Source organism: Notolabrus celidotus, chromosome 16 (genome assembly GCF_009762535.1).
Source record: "Notolabrus celidotus isolate fNotCel1 chromosome 16, fNotCel1.pri, whole genome shotgun sequence".
In the NCBI taxonomy this organism is placed as follows: Eukaryota; Metazoa; Chordata; class Actinopteri; order Labriformes; family Labridae; genus Notolabrus; species Notolabrus celidotus.
In genome coordinates, this window is record NC_048287.1 from 10,636,226 (window position 1) to 10,656,993 (window position 20,768).

Consider the following 20,768-nt stretch of genomic DNA (forward strand, 5'->3'; position numbering starts at 1 on the left):
CTGGTTTTCCTTTTTTTGAGGTATGAAACTGGTCTGGGTAAACTTTGGCACACTTTCTCCTCAGGATGATGATTTGGAAGCACCCTCCCCATAACGTCTCCTCTGAAGATCCCCCTCCAGTCTTAAAATTAAGCAGACAGCGTGAAATCCTTGTCTGTCCATCTCATCGTCCCGTCAAACTCAGACACCCCTCACCCCCTCCTCTTTCTCTATCTTCTGTCACTCATCCTCTATTCTTCTGTCTTCAGTTTTACTCCTGCCTACTTTTCTCCCATCCTCCCATGCCCCCCTCTCGGGCTTTTATCCCCAGTCCCCCCTGATCAAAAAGATCTTGACCCTACATGAAACAGGGATTCTTTAGAGGGTTATATCCAGCGTTTCCCAGGAGAGAGCCTACAAAGACGTAGAACTAACAGACTGGAGAAACAGAAGCAGCAATCTTTCAATTTCCCTCTCTGTATCACGTTCTCTCTCTCAGCATGTCCGTCTCCTGATCCCCCTTTCTTTCTGTGCTTTTATCTCATTCCTCTGCCTCCTGCCTTGATACATACTTTGAAATGCTTAATCTGCCTTCCCCCTTTGAATTAATCATCAAAAGCGAACGGGTGTAGGGACCAGCTCCTTAAAATCTAAAGAAAAGAAATGGCTTTTTTAGATAAAATAAGGAGATTAAGTGAGGTTAGCTCTTATACTGCGTCCCCACTTTTAAGATCATTTATATGCACAAAAATGTGCACTTTCCCATTTGAAAGCAACATCTTATTGAGATGCAAATGTAAATATGATTCTGGAAAATGTTCTTGCATGCAGATCCTTACATGGATGTGTTTTGGTGGGGCTCAGAGGGAAATAGCTAATTTACAGTAAATCCCTGATGGATTAGGGAGCTGTGTTTGCATGAAAATAAGAGGGACTACTTTCATCTCATCTGTCTCTCCATATTTTCATTCCTCCAAAGAACACCCATGTATACTGCATAGACATGAGGGAGACAGTCTCACAGGATTAGTGAAATGTTATCATGATTTACCAATTAAGTGGTATCTGCTCACAGAAGCTGCACTTAACATATTTATACATTACGTGAAAATGCACAGTGTGCAATGACACCACGTGAAAGTATTCTCAGTCTAATACAAGCCTCGGCATCCTCGGTTTAGTTCAACATTTGGGGAATATGCTCAATTGCTGTCTTGCCTAAAGTTACGTGAGATGATTGGTTGATACTACTTTCATGTTTTATAGTAAAATATTTAGTCTTGATAAGCATGAAGACTGTAAACCACTTATCTGGGGGTAAAATAATTCACTATATGACAAGTTATATATTGGTTGTTTAAAAAACTGAATAGTGAAAAAGGCCTGTTCTGGTTTCGTTGTGGGTTTTGTTTCTTTTCTTGATTTGGTACTGTGACTCCTTTTTCTCGTTTGTAACTGGATTTCCTGAGCATCCAACACTAGCACTCACCAAATCTCTTTGCCAAACTCATAAATAGCCTGGAACAAAACCAGACTATTCTCTTCTGTTTTTACTTTTATGCTAGTGAAAGCTAATGCTAATGTAGCTGTGAAGACATCAGAGCTAGAGTGGTATCAGTCTGCGTGGGTGATAATGGCCTGTATTGCCCAATCAGGTGCAAGAGCTAACACATTCTGAAAAAGTAGGTTGCATTATGCGTTTTGTCATTAGATGCGGAGAAAAAGAACAAGCAGTCGCAATAATCTGACGAAGCAGTAAAAATGATGTTATTGGTGTTTATGTTAAGTGCCCTGAAAAGTCATCACTGAAACAACTATGAAGATGTAATGAAGAAATATGAAGCAGCAGTAGCCACAGCTAGCATTAGCAACAAAAATGGCAAGTGTTGTAGTGCTGATTAAAGAGGCATTTGAAAACTTACCAGGGACAATCTGAATCTGAAGCAAAATCTCTGAATTTACACTTCTTGATAACCCCACTTTTTTGAGGTAGAAGACAAAGGATTACACCAGCTAATGGCAAATTTCTTACAGTATCCAGAGGTGCTTGGTTTTACAACAAACATATGGATTTCTGTGTGGACTTAGTTAGTATGTAAGTGTGCTTATAGTATGACGGTCAAGTGACTGGATGAAGACGTACATATGTAAAAGACAATACTGCATGCACAGGAGTTTTCTGGTTCACAGGAAGAAAGCCCTTTGTCTTTGTCTGTTAACAAGAGTGATTTCAGTCAGAATCAATCTTTACTCAATTAAGTTTTGCCTTTCTTACCCTCAGATGTGTATAAGCAACACATTTTCAAATAAGATAAGATAAGGCAAGGCAAGGCAAGGCAAGGCAAAGCAAGGCAAAGCAAGGCAAGACAAGGCAAGGCAAGGCAAGGCAAGGCAACTATTCCTCATCGAGAGCAGCTCTATAATATGCTAATCATTGACCTTACCATCCTGCTCTCTGTCACAACTCTCATCTATCTCCATTGTATTCCAGACATTTAATACCAAAAATCTAAGAAAAAGTGAAGGTAGTAAACCACAGAGGTTTATCAGTGTATAATAAAAGTCTCAGGATTTCTCCAAAAAATCAAAGAATAAAAAACTCCAAATATTTTGTTTTCCTCCTGCACCTACCCTGCAGCCTTTGCTGTACACACTATGGATGGACTTTTATGGCATTTTAATGTAAGATGATGGCCTCTTTTCATTAGATTACATTATAGTCAATGATGCTGTAATGATCCCCATGGGGCTGTTGCAGCAGAGGCATACTGAATATGACTCTATCATACAGAACACTGCAGATGATAAAAAATTATTACAGTCATTATGCAGAGAGAAAAGTAGCGCATTAATAAGGCTGGAAATTATCAAGAAATGCTTGCTTGGTGTGTGTGTGTGTGTATGTGTATGTGTATGTGTGTGTGTGTGCATGTGTGTGTGTGTGTGTGTGTGTGTGTTTGTGTTTGTGTGTGTGTGTGTGTGTGTGTGTGTGTGTGTGTGTGTGTGTGTGTGTGTGTGTGTGTGTGTGTATGTGTGTGTAGCATAGGTTTTGTTTTCTTTTTGCTTGTTAAATTGCTGTGTTAAATGATTGGTTCTGATTGGTCAATACTCCCTAGCTACGGTTTGTTATTTATTTATGGTACACTTTTGCTATATGGCTCAGACTCCAGCAGACCAACTAAAATCACTTCAATCTATGAAGGAAGTCTAGTTTACTTAAGGTCGGTTTGTTATCTACTGTGAGCAGGTTGTTATGGTGGAGGAACCCCTTCAGAGTCCCCAAACAAAACCCCTCTGCTTCGGTTCCTGTTGGGTCCTGCTCACCTTGTCAGGGTTTCATGTATGAGATAATGTATTGTGAGCATGTTGTTATTGTGGATTGGAACTCTGAGGGTGAGCAGGACCCAAGCGTGCTGTGTAAAATACTTGATTCTGATTTGTCAGTACTCGAACAGTCTGTTATTTCTCATCAGCACACTGTTACAGCAAAGAAAAGGAGATAGAGGTTAAAGACACACAAACTGTTGACTACAACAGAGAAATCTACAGATTTATGGATGACATAACAGAACATGGTAGGATACGGCAGTGGTTGACGGCTGATAAATGTAAAAGAAAAGGTCAAAGACTCCAGAGGCAGAAAAAAAACTCATTCATCTGCTGGTCAGGAACTGCTGTGGGTTCCAATTGGTAAAACTAACCCACTCATTATACATGATCTCATACTGATATGTAGTGATTTATTCTACTGATACATTTAAAATGACACACATAAATACTTAAATGTAGCTCCTAAGATGTCATCCTAATTATAACTTTGGAGAATTAGTGACATTATTATACCAGGAAATCGCTCAGTGTGTGTAAAGGGTGATGTGTTCCCTTGAGGAAGGAAGTAAGGAGAGAGAGAGGTGGCGATGGAAAGAAGAGTGATGGCTGGGAATGGAGGTGGAGAGAAGCGACATGATGGGCCGACCCTCCCCTCTTCCTGGGTCACCCTTCAAACTGCCCCCGCCCCGCCCGACTCTGACCTTCCAGACTGATCAATGAACACCTAGTCTGGGACCCACCCATCAGAGTGTCTGTGGTGTCTGAGCAGCCACAGGTTCACTTCATGCAATCTGGGAGACTGCAGAGGAAAAGTGACAGCTGCTACCCACTGGATGGTGTTGACCTCCTGCTGACACACACACACACGGTAAGAGAGAGGATTGCCTTTCAGTCCAGATGCTCATTACATCCTGCTACACCACACTGGGCTGCGCGCGCGCACACACACACACACACACACACACACACACACACACACACACACACACACACACACACACACACACACACACACACACACACACTCACACCTATTTCTTTGTCTAACCCTTCACCTTGTTTCCTCTAAAGGCTCAAAATTAAAAAACAACATATTTTCACTTCCTTCTTGTAGAATTAAGCAACTCTACTGGTTTATTTTTTATTGTTATTTTATTTCTCATCTTGAACACAAGAGAGGTGAATGTGTCGTAAAAAGCATTATTTATTATCATCAGCAGCATCCTTTTTCAAAATCCACCAGACAAAGACTCCTCAGCGACGTTTCTTAGGTGAAAGCAGTTCACAGTGAGCTGTGTGGATTATGTAAGGTGACGAGATACTTCTGTGACTGTTAAAAAATGATAAAATGTTACAAGATATGACTCTGTACTTTACAGTAAAGTGCTTAACCTCTTTATTTTAAGTTGAAGGAAGGAAGACCCTGGACCTATTTTCTCAATCACTTTCTTAATGATGGAGTCTTCCATGCAGACACAAATTTCTGCCTTCTGTCTTAAAGACGACAAAATGATCTCACTTGATTTAAGTGGATGGGGTTCAGCTGGAAAACTAGGACGTCGATTTTTCCATACAGTTTTGAAAATTGACATAATCCCATGAGAAGTGTTGGGTTGACTGATTGTGTTTCCATCAGTGCCAGTCAAATCTGATTAAACCACACCCATTCATTCTTGAGGAAGCAGAGTAGCTAAGATCGCGCATGGGGCTTCGGTTCAACTTGGTTGGTGGAGCTGGCACCGTGTACAGAGGCTGAAGTCCTCATCACACTGGTCATGGGATGGATTCATGGTCCTGGCTGCATTTCGTGCATGCCATCCCCTCATTCACTACATTTCCTGTCCCTCTCAAGGTGTTTTAACATAAAGGGATGTCCTGCCCCCATTAAAAATGTGTTCACCCACCATTAACACCTTTATCTCTGATCATACAGATGGCTTTGGAGGTTGTGAAACATGTTCTTTGTTTTACATTGTTGCTGAGCAACCACAGACTCCCCTGTTTCTTGGCCCAGCTGTAATTGTGCTGTGAAGTAAGCTCACAGATATGAACCTTCTATCAGATGGAAAATTGAGGGGTTGGAGTGACAAAGACACTCCGGTACTTTTCTGCTTTGAGTTTACATTTTCAACTGAAGGTGTTCAGAGTGCACAACCACAAGTGCTCAAATACTCATTAACCTTAGAAAACAACTGAAAAAAAGAAACCCATCTCTGCATAACACACATGATGTCTGTTTGAGGCCTGAAGATGTTTTTCTGCCTTTGATTTTTAATCATGAATATTCAATATTATCCAGAAATATCTTCACGTTTTATTTCCTCTGACTCTTCTGCAGTGTCTTTGACCCTTGAATCTGTGTATATCCTCATGCATCACTGACGTTACTATTACTATCTAAATACAAAAACACCTGTGCGAAAGCAGCAGTAGTATGAAACACATGAGAATTGATTTTAATTAAAAGGCTGCACAGCTAATGATTAGCAGTTATAGAAAAAACATCAAGATGGCAGGAAATCTATTCGGCTTGATGAGGATACCACCGGGTGCTGAATTCCAAGAGTGAACAAACGTCTGTGCATTCATATGTAATGAACATGCCATAATGTGGAGACAGGTAATTCAACTTTCTACCTTGAATGTGTCTGCAGGAGCCCAACCCAAATTACACAAACATACACACGCACCTGCAAACACATGCACGCGCATAGAGACTTGTGCATGTCTGATTGACATGCTGTTGTTACTCAGTCGCTCCTCTGCTTTCTTCAGTGACTTTTATTGCATTCTGGGTAGAAATCAATTCTGGAGGAACAGGCTGTCAGCACAGACTGTACCCTGGAGAGAGAGAGAGACATAAAGAGAGAGAGAGAGAGGGTGTGAGTGTGAAAGAGAGAGAGGGGTTTATCAGTGTGTGTTACAAAGCAAGAGAATATCAAGCGTCTGCAGGAGGAGGGAAGAGGAGGAAAAAACGGAGGAGAAGCTGCTGCGTAAAGAAGTGAATCAGAGGAGGATATGGAGACAATGGGGGGAGAGAAGGTTTTATGTATCATGGATGTGAGGGGGAAGAGGGGGAGAGAAAAAAAAAAAAACAGCATGATGGAGATTTCTGGAGGTGAAGAAACAACAGTTCACAGGAACAGACTTGAATAAAACGATCCAATTACATAACTGATATCTGGCAGGGCAGTGTTATTGAGCATTCTTCAAGCATTGCACACTCCGACACACTCCGACACACTCCGACACACACACACACACACACACACACACGCACACACACACACACACATCAAACACACACACACACACAGATATGTTGACAACCTCTGATACACACTCAGACAACACTCAGTACAAATCACCCCACATATGAATACAAACTGTAGTAAATAAGCACAACCAGATAGTCGGCTAACATTCCCTGTGCTGTTTTGCATTGCATAACATAAATGTAAATATCAGTGAAGTTATCAGAATGTGTCTCCATGTGCATGTGTGTGAATGGCTCTGTGCCATAACCAGCTGAGCTGATGCCATGAATGTGTCTACATAGTGAAGGTGCGCTCCTGCTCCGGTTTTGCAGTATTTTGCTTTGTTATATGACAGTTGTGTCACAGCAGGTCAGCTGTTGATGAATATCTGTCACTTTTAGTTGCATGTGAAGTCTTCATGTGACTTGGTACCACTTATTATTAAATGTTTCGTTCACACTGTTTTCTTTAGACCACCTGGTAACTGTCAATGTTTGTAATTACCGATGACTCAATGATAGATATATGAGGCGGATTTAAAGCACATTCTAGCTGGCCCATTGAAAACAGATGAACATTCAGGGATGTTTTAATAGAAATGGACTCTTTTCACCATTGTTTGTGGGACTAGCAGTCGCAGTGGTGCACTCAGAGGGGGAGAAGGGGGAGCTGGTGCCCTCCTGTTTGAAAGAAATGCAGGAAAAATGCCCTCTTGGATGTCTTTTGATGCATAAAACAAAAACATAAAATTGCTTCAAGTAGAATCAGCAACACAAAAACAGCTCGGTCGTCCGCCATTGTTGTTATTACCGTCCTACTAATGCATGGCTATTGGACTTTGAATGTAATACTCATGTATGGGGCTGTGATATCACCATTGTGAGAGGATCTGTGTATGGCTCGTTTACATGTGATCAGCAGCGTTTGTGCTTTCAAAAAACATCCACTCAAGAACGCATATTAAAAAGTTTGCATTTTCAGTCTACCAAAACGTTGTTTCTGTGTAAATGAACGGTCAAAACACAACAGTAGTTTACCATTTTCTATTAGAAACATTTCTGTGTAAACAGGGCATCAGAGAATCCTGTGGGTTTATTCAGTTCTATAACTTCTGCGCAATCTCCTGCCTAGATTGTAAATGTAAAATTCAACCAACCCACCCTTGATTGACAGATCAGAACTGGACCTGTGTAACTAGCCCACAGGTAGAATGCTAGGAAGAGAAAGATAATTGAGGAGATTACAAAGCCCCACTGAAACAGTTAATTCATCCCAACTTTCTGACATTCAGGTGTTGCCCTTTTTTTGATCCTGCTCATCAAACTGTCTGAGTACACCTCTGAACAGTGACCAGATTAACTGAAAAAATGTAAGATTTTTTTTTTATCACTCTTTCATTGTATATTGAGTAATTATCATGATTTGGATTTTTAGTTCAATGTTAAGTTGTCTGTTTCCCTGTTTTGTATGTGTTTTGATTTTGTTACCTGTGCTCTGTCAAAGGCTGGACGTAGTCACCAGGCGCTGGGCTCTCCATTCACCTGTGATCCATCTACTCCTGATTAGCTGCCTCATATAAGCTCCGGTCTTCTCCCTAGGTGCTGCCAGATTGTTACCTCAAATGACAGTGGTGGCTCCTTAAACAGGGATTTTGTTGTCAAAGATTGTGTTACCTGTAGCTTTGTCCTGTGCCTAACTTTTTGCTCTTTTGTCTCCAGTGCCTCCCTCCACCAAGCCTTGGCACCTCACCACAAGCTGCCCAGCCTCAACCACATCCAACGCCTCTCAACCACTCAACCACTCAGCCAGTTTTGCCACCTTCAATCACGCCTCCACTATCCAGCCTCTGGGCCTAGTTCTACTCAGTTCATCAGCCTGTTCATAATAACATTTCACAACCTCTAAGCCCCATATGTGGTTTGCATTTTGGTTCTGGTTAAAATACTTGGGTACAAACCGTAACAGTAATACCTTTGTAATTTTACTGTTTGTGTTGTGCATGTATTGTAAAAAACTATTGATTCAACCAATGGTTCCTAATTTAAAGCATCACGCACTCTCTCTCACTCAATCACTATGACAAATACAAAGTGCAGTGGAAACAGCTTTATGAGTCCATGATACAGTTTTTTTGACATTAATAATCTGCTTCTTTCTTTTTTTAATGTTTTAATGTTTTACATTACTAATTCACTGTTTTGAAAGAAAATAGGTGAACACATTGCCACAATCTTTGTTTTTTTACTGAGTCTATTCTTGGGACTCAAGGGACCCAAATGAATATATCTTGTAGGTTAGCTAACATTTGCACATTTTCGTTGCCAGAAGACATGTAGCAACATTAGCATTCATTTAGCAAGTACCTCATGAATATGAGCCTAATATTCCCTCTTCTTTAGCTCTGTTTTGGCTTCCACCAAATCCCAAGAGAAAGTGTCTTGCTCTTTTGCTGCCACATCCTCTAAAATTTCCTCAAGGTAGCTGCTAACTTTTTTTATTGCTTGGAAGTTAGCAACGTTTTTTTTTTTGTCTTGCTTTTCCATTTAAATCTTCTGCCTGTAATTACCAGACACAGCATATGAATGCGATCATGTGAGTAAACCAGAACAGTAGGGCCAAAAAAAAAATCAGCTGAAAATATGTTGGAGCATCAAGAGGGGATGTAACTGATGAGTTGGATGATAATTATCTGAAGGTCAGTCATGAAGAGTCACCCTTTAAACATTACACTATATCAAATCAATCATTTTTATATAAATACGGTTATTAGAGAAGAATGAGGCAAAATTAATTGTTGGTAAGATTTTAGAAACACAATAAGAACATACGTAAGAAAAAGAGAGATTCCTGTGATAAGCTGTAGTTAGTTTCATCTGGTAGTTGCAGTCTCTTCGTCTGAGGAGGTGGGGAAGGAGTGCTAAAAACTGTGTAGAGGTCAAGTTGTCCACTTGTAGGTGTTTGTGTGTGAGAACAAAGGCCCCTCTCATCTGCATGTAGGGGAGACTTTTATTTACTGAGTGAACACCATGTAGTCTCACACGTTTACCTGCTGTGGTCGGTAGTTTTTGACCTTGAACACCACAAAAAGGCACAGCTTTTGTAAAGAATCTGTGAGCACTGACATCACTCATTACAAGTGTTCAAGTGCCTTGTGAGGAGGCAAACATAAAGCCTTTGATCACTCAGATAAATATACAAAATTAATAATGAAAGAAAGTCGTCTGCAGCACAAAAACGCATCTCTGTGCAGCTGTAAGCACGTTGCATGAATCTCTCACCCGCTGTGTCCCCCATTCTGCTGCAGATCAGAACATACTGTTCAGTTAGTGAGACATCTAGTGGTGGGAACTCATGTTCCGACTACTCACCACTTGACTCGCTGGAGGGAACACTTGACTGGCACACTGGCCTTGAAGCTGAAGATGCTGAGATACAGCAGTTTTATTTAGTCTGCACTTTTTCTTCACTTATTCATGCATTCAGCTGCTTGATCTGTGAAATCTCTGTGTCTCGTACATGATGTTCAAAATGCAGATGACATCAAACCATGAGGGTAAGTAGTTTCAAAACACGGTATAAAAATTTCATGTATCTCTATGTACATTAGAGCAAGAGCAGCTGTATGAAGTGAAGTTTTACAGCCTGGGATGTTCTCTGACTGCTAAGAAGACAGAAGACCTCATTTGGCTTTCAAACACAGAGATGTAACCTTGACGAGCTGATGCAGAACAGACTTTGAACGTGCAGAACAAAACGTCAAGACAAACACTTTGACACAGATAGGATGTGAAATGAAAACAGCATGCAGTGAAAATATATATGAAACTAAAGTTAACGCCACAAAATACCACATTTGAAGATGTTAAAAGGGAAGTGTCTGTGAAACACTTGATGAAAAATCAAAGGGACAAATGTGCTGATGGGAATCAATCTAGATTAACTTGTCCTGCAAGGAGGAGTTTTTCACTGATTTTGAAATAGTGTTGTTCTCAAACTGATGCCTCTTCAGGGCCTCTACAGTAAAGTCTGATTATAAGCCACAAGATTGGAAATGTCTTTATACTGAATTGTATGTGCCTGTGTTGGGGTTGGATTTTGTTGATATTTGGCACAATTGGCATAATTTAGTTTAACACAGTGTTTTGTACTCATGGAGCAGGATTAGCAAAAAGACTTGGGTTTTCTGTGGAAGTATTGTTTTAGATGGATAAACTCCTCAACCGGCTCATTCAACAAAAAAGAAAAGATTTTTATATAGATTTATAGACTGTATATTTTTATATATATATATATATATATAGACTGTGCAGGAGATTGCCTTTGATTTTAAGTATTTTAAATTGTGACTTCAGACAAACAGGCATTATTGATGTAGACTGAAATAGTAAATAAATTATATTAATTTGAGTGTGTACACACAATTAATTCATGCCATCCTTACAGCAGCCAGGCTGACAGGTGACACGTCTAAAGCTGCTCTAATCAATGCCGTGTTACATAACTGGGGTCAAATGTCAACGTGTAGGATTGAAGGGGTTGCTTGTAAGGACTGACTCGCATTAAATGATCACCTGATTCAGCAGTCCACCAGCTCTATGTAGCATCTTTGCTTCTTTTTTAAAAATCATTGTTTGTTTGTTTTTCAGCCAAGAACTTTTCTGTTTGGGTGAAAAAGCTCTGATAGACTTTTTGTTTACACACCTGCCAGTCATCAGAGCTGGTAAATGTTGTACCTTTGTGACTGCTGGATGAGCGACGGTGGGCTAATGCATTCACCACATCAATTTGTTTACCCAAGTGGGCAAAAAAAGATTTCAACATGCTTACCTCATCAAATGCTTAAGCGGATGTTTAAGGCGATGCCCTGGTTATTTTTTGTGATGTGTTTTGTTAAAAAAAGAGCCTCACACAGAGCAGGAAAGTCACATTTTTATGAATAAATGAAATTGTAGTTCTGTAGATGATGAGCTAGCTGAAGTTAATACAGTAGCTGTAGCTTACACGACTCATTAAAAGCTGTAGTGTGTATAGATGGTGAATAGATCCAGCCTTTGTGAGACAAGAAACATGATTCTCATTTGTAGCTATATAATTGAAAACACAATAGCATTTGTGAGCAAATAATGACAAATCTGGGATGTCTCATTTATAAGATAAAATCTCTTTATTTGTCAGTTCTGTTTTCTGATTTTGATGAGGATCTTTACTGTATTTTCGAAGATTACCTCTCAAACCTTAAGAGGGGGAGGGGTGGGCATATTTTGTGCAATGACTCCTCCTCAGGCAGGATGTGTGGTAACCTATACTGATGGGCGCCTGGACACAGATGGGCACACACACACATACACACACACACACACACAGACACACACACACACGCACAGAGATCAAAGGAGGGAGTGTGGCTTTGGCTTTTCAACAGTGAAGACTGATGGATGGAGACATCTGTGTTGGTTGGAGAGGAGAAGAGGTGAAGAGATGAGTAGGGATCTGTGCATTATATTCAACATTATAACACATTAACGTTGTAAAACAGCAAATTGATTTCCTCGATAGATTTCCTCGATAGCTTTCCTGAAAAGAAAAACTTATGTAGCCTAGAAAAAACTATGAACATGTGGCGCTCATAAATGTTAAAATAAGGTACACGAGATCAGGTAGGCTTGACTGAACTGAGTTCTGTTTTTCAGTTTGCAGAAATGTTGTTTGTTATTCAAATGAACAAACCCTGTCACTGCAGATAAGAAGAGAAAACCACTTCTGTGTTTTCTAAATGTACAAGCTACAAACATTGTTGCCCACACAACAGTGGAGGATAAGTGGAGATGAAAGGAAGCGGGAGCATCCACCTCGCCTCATAATTATTCCTAATTAAGATTAATTGCCTTTTGAAGAGCTGGGGTAATTCCTATTGGCCCTGTGGGTGTGATTTCCCACACAGATGATTCAAAACAAAACAAGACTGTCGACACAGATCGCCTCAGTAGTTAGCATTGTCTCACAGCACAGTGCCTCATTTATTTCAACACACTGGTACATTAATCTCAGTAGCGCTTTGGAGCTCTGTGATCTCTTTGGCAAAGAAATGCAGGGTGATGCAGGGTGATCATACAACTGTAAAATCAGTATTTAGGATGGCAAAATTGAGTGTTTAGACCTACTGTAAAGATTTTTTTAGATCAAGATTGAATCACATGACTACTTTGTGGAAGAAGATGTCAGGATGAAGCTACAGAGAATCATCAAGTGTATCTGCAGTCAGCTGTAGGAACTCACAAATTTGGTGGACTCTCACAAAGTGCCACCAACTACGAACATGAACATTTGACATGATATTGGAGTATCATTTGCCAAGTGGCTGGAAATGCTTCCTCACAAATCAGCCTCAAAGTTGTTCATATTCTCCTGGATATTCAAGCAACTGTCTAAAAATGAAATAGAAAAAAAGGAACAATTCTTTCCCATATAAACTATTTATTCACTAACTTTTGTCATATAATGTCAGTGTCTCAATGATCACTTATGGTGTATCCAAGAATAGTGCAAAAATAAATGGGTCTAATGGCAAAGTAAGGCACTGAACAAATTACAAATAGAGCGTACACTGACAAGTTTGGGTCTGAGTTTCTCAAAGTTTGCTGAATTACGTGTGGCATTGGTTAGCTCTGTTGCCTCCTGGTTCAAATCCCCTGCTTGGTGGAGTTTGCATGTTCTCTCTGTGCATTCCTCCAAATAAATTCTTGTCAGGTTGATTTGAGACCTATAATTGCCTGTAGGTGTGTAGGTGAGTGGTTGATTGTCTCTAAATGTTAGCTCTATGATGGACTGGCGACCTGTCCAGGGTGTATCCTGCCTTTTGCCCAATGACTGGGATCGGTTCTGGCCCCCCGAGTGGGGGAAGCGGTCAGAAGATAATGGATGGGACATGGTAGAGCTGCAGTTGATAGCCTAGCTTCTGTTCTGGTTCTCTGGCTGGTTTCTCAACAAAGGGGCCCAGCTGAACCTTATACAACCCCACTAAAATATGAAAATAAAACAAAACGAACTAGTCCTCTAGTCAGTTCCCATATTGAAGTCTTCTTTAAGTAAAGATGGCATATCTGCATTTGCACAAAGAAAGACAACACTCATCAATTTATGCTCATGTGCTGTAAAGTGTAAAAATTATGACTAACAGGAATCAGTGTCTTCCTTCTCTCAGCAGAAATGACTCTGTTGGAGAAATATAATGCTTCACTTGTAGTGTTACATAGGGAAGAAACGCTATTATGTTAAAGTAGTACTTTACACAGTAATCCCGCATTAGATTTGATGGAGTCACCAAAGTGTCAGGGATGGCCTAACAGAACTGAGGGTGTTTCTCATCATTGTCCTTTATTTGATGTAAGGTGTCCTGGTGACACATGTGAGTGTTCAGCACCCACACACAATCTGCCGCAGAAGACCATATATTCATAGGGTCTCCGTGGGTCCTCACTTGGATACAAAGACCTGCTGCTCCTCCTTTAGCCCACACAAACTCCTTACCTCCCCCTCCGCAACCACAGAAACACCCAGCAATTGTCTCTCACCATCCCTGCTGAGGAAGACACAATGGTTAACTTAAACAATACCTCCTTCAGCTCCTCCTGAAATGTAGCCAAAGTGAGGCAGCCTCTGTGTGTGTTTGAATGTGTGGTTATCTTCTCCATATTGTCTCTGGAGCATATGGCCTTCTGACATGGCAGGCAGAAGGTCACAGACTGAAGGAATTCAAGTCATTCTGGGAATCCTTTCCTCTTCAACAAACTCTGTTACAAGGGCAATCAAGCTTGAAAGTGCAGGGACACACACAAGGACACACACAGGCAGCCAAATGCCCACACAGGCACTGAAAATATTAGCCAGTATTTATAAGCTACAAGGAGTCAGATACATGGTATTCAAATAGATTAATTTCTATTTTATGACTGATATATCTCTGTGAGCTTTGTCATTTCTCTACTCTTACCCTCACATTAATAAGTCATTCAAAAATACATAATCACAAACAGCAGTTGTTCTCATGCACTTGGTAACTGGAGACATTTCCTAGTATCAGGCAGAGATATTGAGCAGAACCAGATTGTAAGTGCATTTGCTGTGATCAAAGAGTAGAATTCAACTAAAACCCTCATCACAATGAAAAATATGAGGACTAGAAGCAGTTACAACTTAATGAAAAAACTGTGCATGATTATAATTAAAACTACAGCAGGTGTCATACATGCAAACGCAGTCCACCAAAAATTCTACAAGAAAACACTGGGGAAGATATAGAGTTGGTGAAATGGAATAATGCAACCTGAATGCATAAAGGGGGGAGATCAGTGGATTAAGTCACCCAGCAGTGTAAGCCTATAGCAGCATAAATATGGACTATTTCAGTCGTTGCAATAAGCTTGATCCAAGAACCAGATTGGATATACCAGAGGAGGAGGGTTAAGTAATGGTTGATGGCTCCGCTTCCCATACTACTTTGAATCTGGTACCATAATAATAATAATAATAATAATGATAGTAATAATAATACTAATAATAAGTTTATTTATATAGCACATTTCAAGACAGAGGTCACAAAGTGCTTCCCAAAGGAAAATACACAAACAAATAATCACAAATCACGACCTGAACAAATCAAGATAAAGACAAAAAATAGAAATAACACAAGCATGGGCAAGGCAAGCAACAGTGCAGAACAGGTTAATCATATGCAAGTATATAAATATGTTTTAAAACTGAGTCCACAGATCTTAAACTTAGTGGCAGCGAGTTTCAAAGAGTTGGAGCTACAAGAATAAAATCACAGTATCCTCTGGTCTTAAGCCTGGAGTTCGGAACGACCAACAAACTCAGATTAGACGACCTTCAGAGACCTGCTTGGAGTGTAAGGCTGTAACAACTCTTTAAAATAGACAGGTGCCTGTCCATGCAGGGCTTTGAAGGTGAAAATAAGAATCTTAAAATGAATTCTGAAGTTGATGGGCCAGTGTAGAGATGACAGAATTGGTGTTATATGAGACCTTTGGGATGATTTGGTAAGAAGTCTGGCTGCAGTGTTTTGAACTAATTGTAAACAATTTAGAGAGGTTTTACAGGGTGAATTACAGTAATCTAAGCGGGAGGAAATTTATGCAGGTATGATTATTTCGACCTGGGCTGTGGATTTAATGGACCGAAGTTTAGCAATGAATATACAAACTTGTTATATTCTATTTAATGCCACTATATACTTTTAGTATTGAGTACCCTTCATGTGCATTGGAAATAACAAGATAACGGAAACCTGCAATTACAGAATTCTTTAGGTCAGTGTGTGGCATAGACAACTGTGGAAACAAAAATACATAGAATTTTATGTAGAGATGATAAAATATTGACTCAGCAACTCGAATTAATGGGGAGATATTGTACCGTTTATATTTATTGGATTGTCTAGTAGCTACTTTGAAAATATGGTTTTGAATTCAGAACATATATGATGTTGCAAAATCTAAATCTGTTTTATGGAGTTAATTATTTCCCAGCTTCAACATTGAAATGCATCTTACTCATGATTTAGCAGAGATTATAAAACAATATATTAGGACCTTTTTTAATACATCTAATACACTAATTTTGAGATTGATATGTCAAGATTTTAGTTAGTTATTGAATCCAAATAAACCTCAGCCTTGTCAGTTTTGTCTCCTTTTGTTCACTTCCCTTTTAGTAATTGCCTGTATTTGCTTTAGTAACTTTAAGCAATATTTTTAAAAATGATTGAAAATAATTATTATCACTCCTAAGAAGGATGTCATTGTGAATTCTGCATACAATCACACATACTAACTTATTGAATATAACCAGGGGAACATATCATTGAGGAGCATCTTGTTACATCTTAACTCTGAGGGGAGTGATGCACACTACCCCTATTGTAATGCACCTTGGGGGAAGGGATGAGGGGTAAAAGGTGGGGGTGAACTGAAGATAGAAAATGCAAATGTTTCTATAATCTTGTCCCTTTGTGTGTCAAAGAAAAACAGAAAGGAGGGAGTAAAGAGAGGACAAAGGGATGAGGAAGGTATAGCGATAGAGCAGGTTTTGAGTTCAAACCTGGTGATGATGACGCATTTGTTTAAAGAGACAGTACTATTAGGGTTGTAGATGATGTTAAAGTGAACAGACCCCAGGGGGAAGCTCTGATGGTGGGCTGTGCTCTCTCAGGTGACAGCCCCAGGCCACAGGGCTTTGATTGGGCCGCCACATGTCGTCCCCAGTTAGTGACAGATGTCTCTGTCTTTGTAATACCAGTAATTTACCAATTGAGCACTAATCAGCAGATGATACTGTAACAGAGGAGCTGGAGGATGGGGATGGGAAGGGGGTGTTAAACAGAAGTAACAGAGAACAGGGAGTAAGGGAAAGATTCATTAGCATTCTGTGAAAAGTGTGATGTAAGTCTCTTTTCTGTGTGCTGCTCTTCTGAGTATAGGTGCACATGTTTGCACGTGTTGGCCTTAAATCTTACATTGCACTGTATATATGGCCCCTGAATCTGCTCTTCCTAGATACAGTGACCATGATGAGAATGTGTCACAGACATGAATAGATGGTGACAATTACTGAGTGTGTGTGTGTGTGTGTGTGTGTGTGTGTGTGTGTGTGTGTGTGTGTGTGTGTGTGTGTGTGTGTGTGTGTGTGTGTGTGTGTGCGTGCGTCCCAATCATGGCAGTAAATCCATCTGTGCTCATGCTGTTATTACCCAGCCTGTATCTGGGTGTATTTCTCCCTTGCTGACACATTCTTTGGGATGGATGTTGGGAAAAGCAGCACCTTCAGGTGGGTGGTGCTGTGGTGTCAATTTGTGCACAAGGGTCCATCCTGTTTGTGTGTATTTTTGCATTTGTGTGTACATGACATGTGTTTGTGCGTACTTGTGTCTGACTTAATGTCCATGTGTGTCTCTGTGTGCGTCATGTGCACGTGTTAATGCGCCTGTGTCTGTCTCTGGTGATGCAGTATCCTCAAGGGATGCTGATCCTCAGATCGAGCCTGTCAATCATTGTGATTGATCAGTCTTCTGCCCCTCCTTCCCTCATTCCAATCCGATCCCACTCGCCCTCTCCTCCCAGTCCGAACCCCCTGGTGATTAATCACTCAGTCGCTCAGACAGGTAGCAGTGACATCATCCAATACTCCCCCCATCGTACTTGAGGAGAGACACTGAGAATTGGTGGTCAGCTAAGTGATGAAAGCAGATCTGCTGCATAACCCAGAGGCCCTGAAGTAATCATATTTATGTTCTCTTAAGGTAAAGAGGAGTGTAACAATGGCGACAAAGAGCAGGGTTGCATAAATTAGTTAACTACTAATTTTAAAAGAGCTCAATTGTTTAGCATTGCAGGTATTTGTATGGCCTACAGTCTTTATTTTTCTGCATTGAGAATAAACTGCAAGATCTTATAAATGACGGATCACTGCAGGACCTCATTCCTGTAATCAAATCTTCTGTCCATTCAATGCTGAAAATGCAAAACAAAAGGTTACACACCTTTTCTATTTCACCCCCACCCTCCTGAATCATCATCCACAATTCATCAGAACTGCTGAATCTTGGCACCAGTGGTGGACAGAAACAAAGAAGACTTACTTGAGTACTGAACTTAAGTACAGGTTTTGAGTATCTGTACTTAACAAGGGAACATTACCTTTACTCCACTACATTTGAAATACAATTTTCATACTCTTGTAACTCACTAATTTGGCCCCAAAGTCAGCTGATAAATTGCCTCTTCTTTTTAATCCAAAAACTGTGTTTGTGAAGTTCTGCATGTGGTCTGTCTAAGTGGTTTTGCCATACTCATATGTTGCACGTCTTCATGGTTGAACATAGAGAAAACGCAGAGCAACGTCACTTAGATCAAGCAGCACATTTACCAATGGTAATGATAGCTAGCTATGGCATAAAAAGATGGCAAATCTCTACCTGAGCACCCATGGCGATATCCTTAAGCCAATGTCTGAGTTTTTTGCAATGAGGAATGATTCCTATCGCTTTAAATGATTGCTCTGTTTCCTGCAGAAACTTCATCACAACCTAAAAAGAGTTGCCATCCAACCTGAGAAAGCGTATGATATGCAGCCAAACATTTGTTTTATTCCAGATAAACATTTTAAGGAGTTGCTGTTTTTATGATATGGTTGGTTGTTCCTATTTGTGTTCCTATTAATCTAGAGCTGCAAATCTGGAAAAGCGTAACATGTAAATTCAAATAGGTTTAGAGGCTTGGTTTGTTTGACATCCTGATTAATTAACCTATTATGTTTGATTTTGTTAGTTGTATTCTTGTGTTCGTGAAACACTTTAATATATAGATAAAGTTCTATATAGATAACGCTTTACTTTACTTACTAATCAAAGACATATGTTTGTATTGGTGGGTTAAAAAAGTGACTGCTTATAGGCCTAATGATGTAGATAACTGCAGGTAAGTTGTAAGTATCAGGGAGAACGCATTAAGTTGCATAAATTTAGTCAGTTATCAAATAGGTTAGTTACATCTTCTCAGCTCTTGATATTTTGCAGATAACTTATAGGTGGACATGCCATGAGCTCACCCTCTAAGTTAAGAAAGAAAATTTCACTTTGCTTTACTCTTTGTTCTACACATGGTCTGCCACATTTGCATAAAGTGTGGAAGTGTCTGTGTATGTGATTTTCAGCAAAAATCTTCTTTTTTGTGGTGATTTAATCTAGTTTACTTTGGGTAGAAATGATAAAGCTATATGATCATCAAAAGACAATAGATTGGGGCATCATTAAAGATACCTTGGCAACACATTGTGTGATTAAATCTTCACATACAGCTTAAAGCCTCTGTGAGGAGGTTTTAGTGTCACAGTGAAAACTTGAAGAGGACCCATGTTCAGAATGAATAAAGATTTTAATAATAAAGAACAAAAGGTTCAAATATAACTTACTAAAAACATCCAAGAAATAAATCCAAAAGAAAACACTAGGCTCACAAGGAAACACGATGAACACAAGGAAGACGTACAATTATCCAACACAGGACAGAGGAAACCATGGCTGTTTTCGAAACAGCCTGCTACATACTACCTACTAATACTGCACATACTACATGCTTTGAATTTAGTATGTAGTATGACAGTTCTGTTCGATCTGTGTTGCAGTACGCTGGGCCAGTTGTCACTGAATTTCTGGTTTCAGAAAGCAGAAGTAAACAAAGGCCAAGCTTATAGCGAAACAGCTTCTTTAACATTCACTTATTATTTAAAAAGTTAAGAAGTGGTTTATATGGAATTGAATAATTTTCACAGCACCTAAAAACTCAGTTACCCCCATCAGAAAAAGAAGAAGAAAGAAAAACCGGAACGAGCGCTGTGCATTATGGGAAACAGTATGCAAGGCAGACTGGTCCGATGCATACTGTGAAATTTTCTCCCTGCAGTTGTTAATTCACATAAGTGTCCGATCGATGAGGCATAACTTTTCTTTGAATGAAATCCTTCCAACTAGGGTGGCAAGGATGTGTTATAGGGTGGCACTTACCACCCTATAACACATCCTTGTAGATCCGCCCCTGAACCCAAGGCAGACAAAGGATATCTATTACAGGAAACAGACAGGGAGAATACAAGGCATGAATCAAGGAACAAACTAAACTAAACGTCAACTCATGGCATTTAGCTGGTCATAAATAAAGACTGAAATTATTACAGAAGTTTCTTTCCTTGCTTAAAATTCAAGCAAGACCACCAAACATTTGATTATGTAATGTAATGTAAAGTGCCTCAACCTGATATTGTAAACTGCTGCAGATTTTTTTTTTTTTACATTACCCATGTCAAAGATTCTGGATTAGTGATACATCTGGCTGTTAAGAAAATTGATGACATTTTTTCTTTGTTCAGCTATTTATTTTTGTTTTAGAAAAATCCCAGCTTGCACATATGCAGGACAAAATCCGATCCTATCCCCTTGCTCTGCTCTCCTGGAGAATTGAAGTTGTCATCCCTTCATTTGCTCCCATAATACTTTTGCCTTTACTGAGAAAGAAATAAAACAGCCAGTTCAGCTATTTTTTTTTTGGGTTGGAAGAAGGTGTCGCTACTGCATGCATAACTTTCTTCCCAAGCTGTTCATCATTACATAATAACATAAATATTCATATAAAT

General features: G+C 39.8%; 1 long non-coding RNA gene across 1 annotated transcript; it reads left to right on the forward strand.

The window, feature by feature from the left end:
* Window positions 1–7,739: 7,739 nt before the first annotated feature.
* Window positions 7,740–8,558, forward strand: LOC117828292. The gene is made up of 3 exons (XR_004634382.1): window positions 7,740–7,935; window positions 8,070–8,164; window positions 8,285–8,558. It is a non-coding gene; the product is annotated as an uncharacterized LOC117828292 (long non-coding RNA).
* Window positions 8,559–20,768: the final 12,210 nt, after the last annotated feature.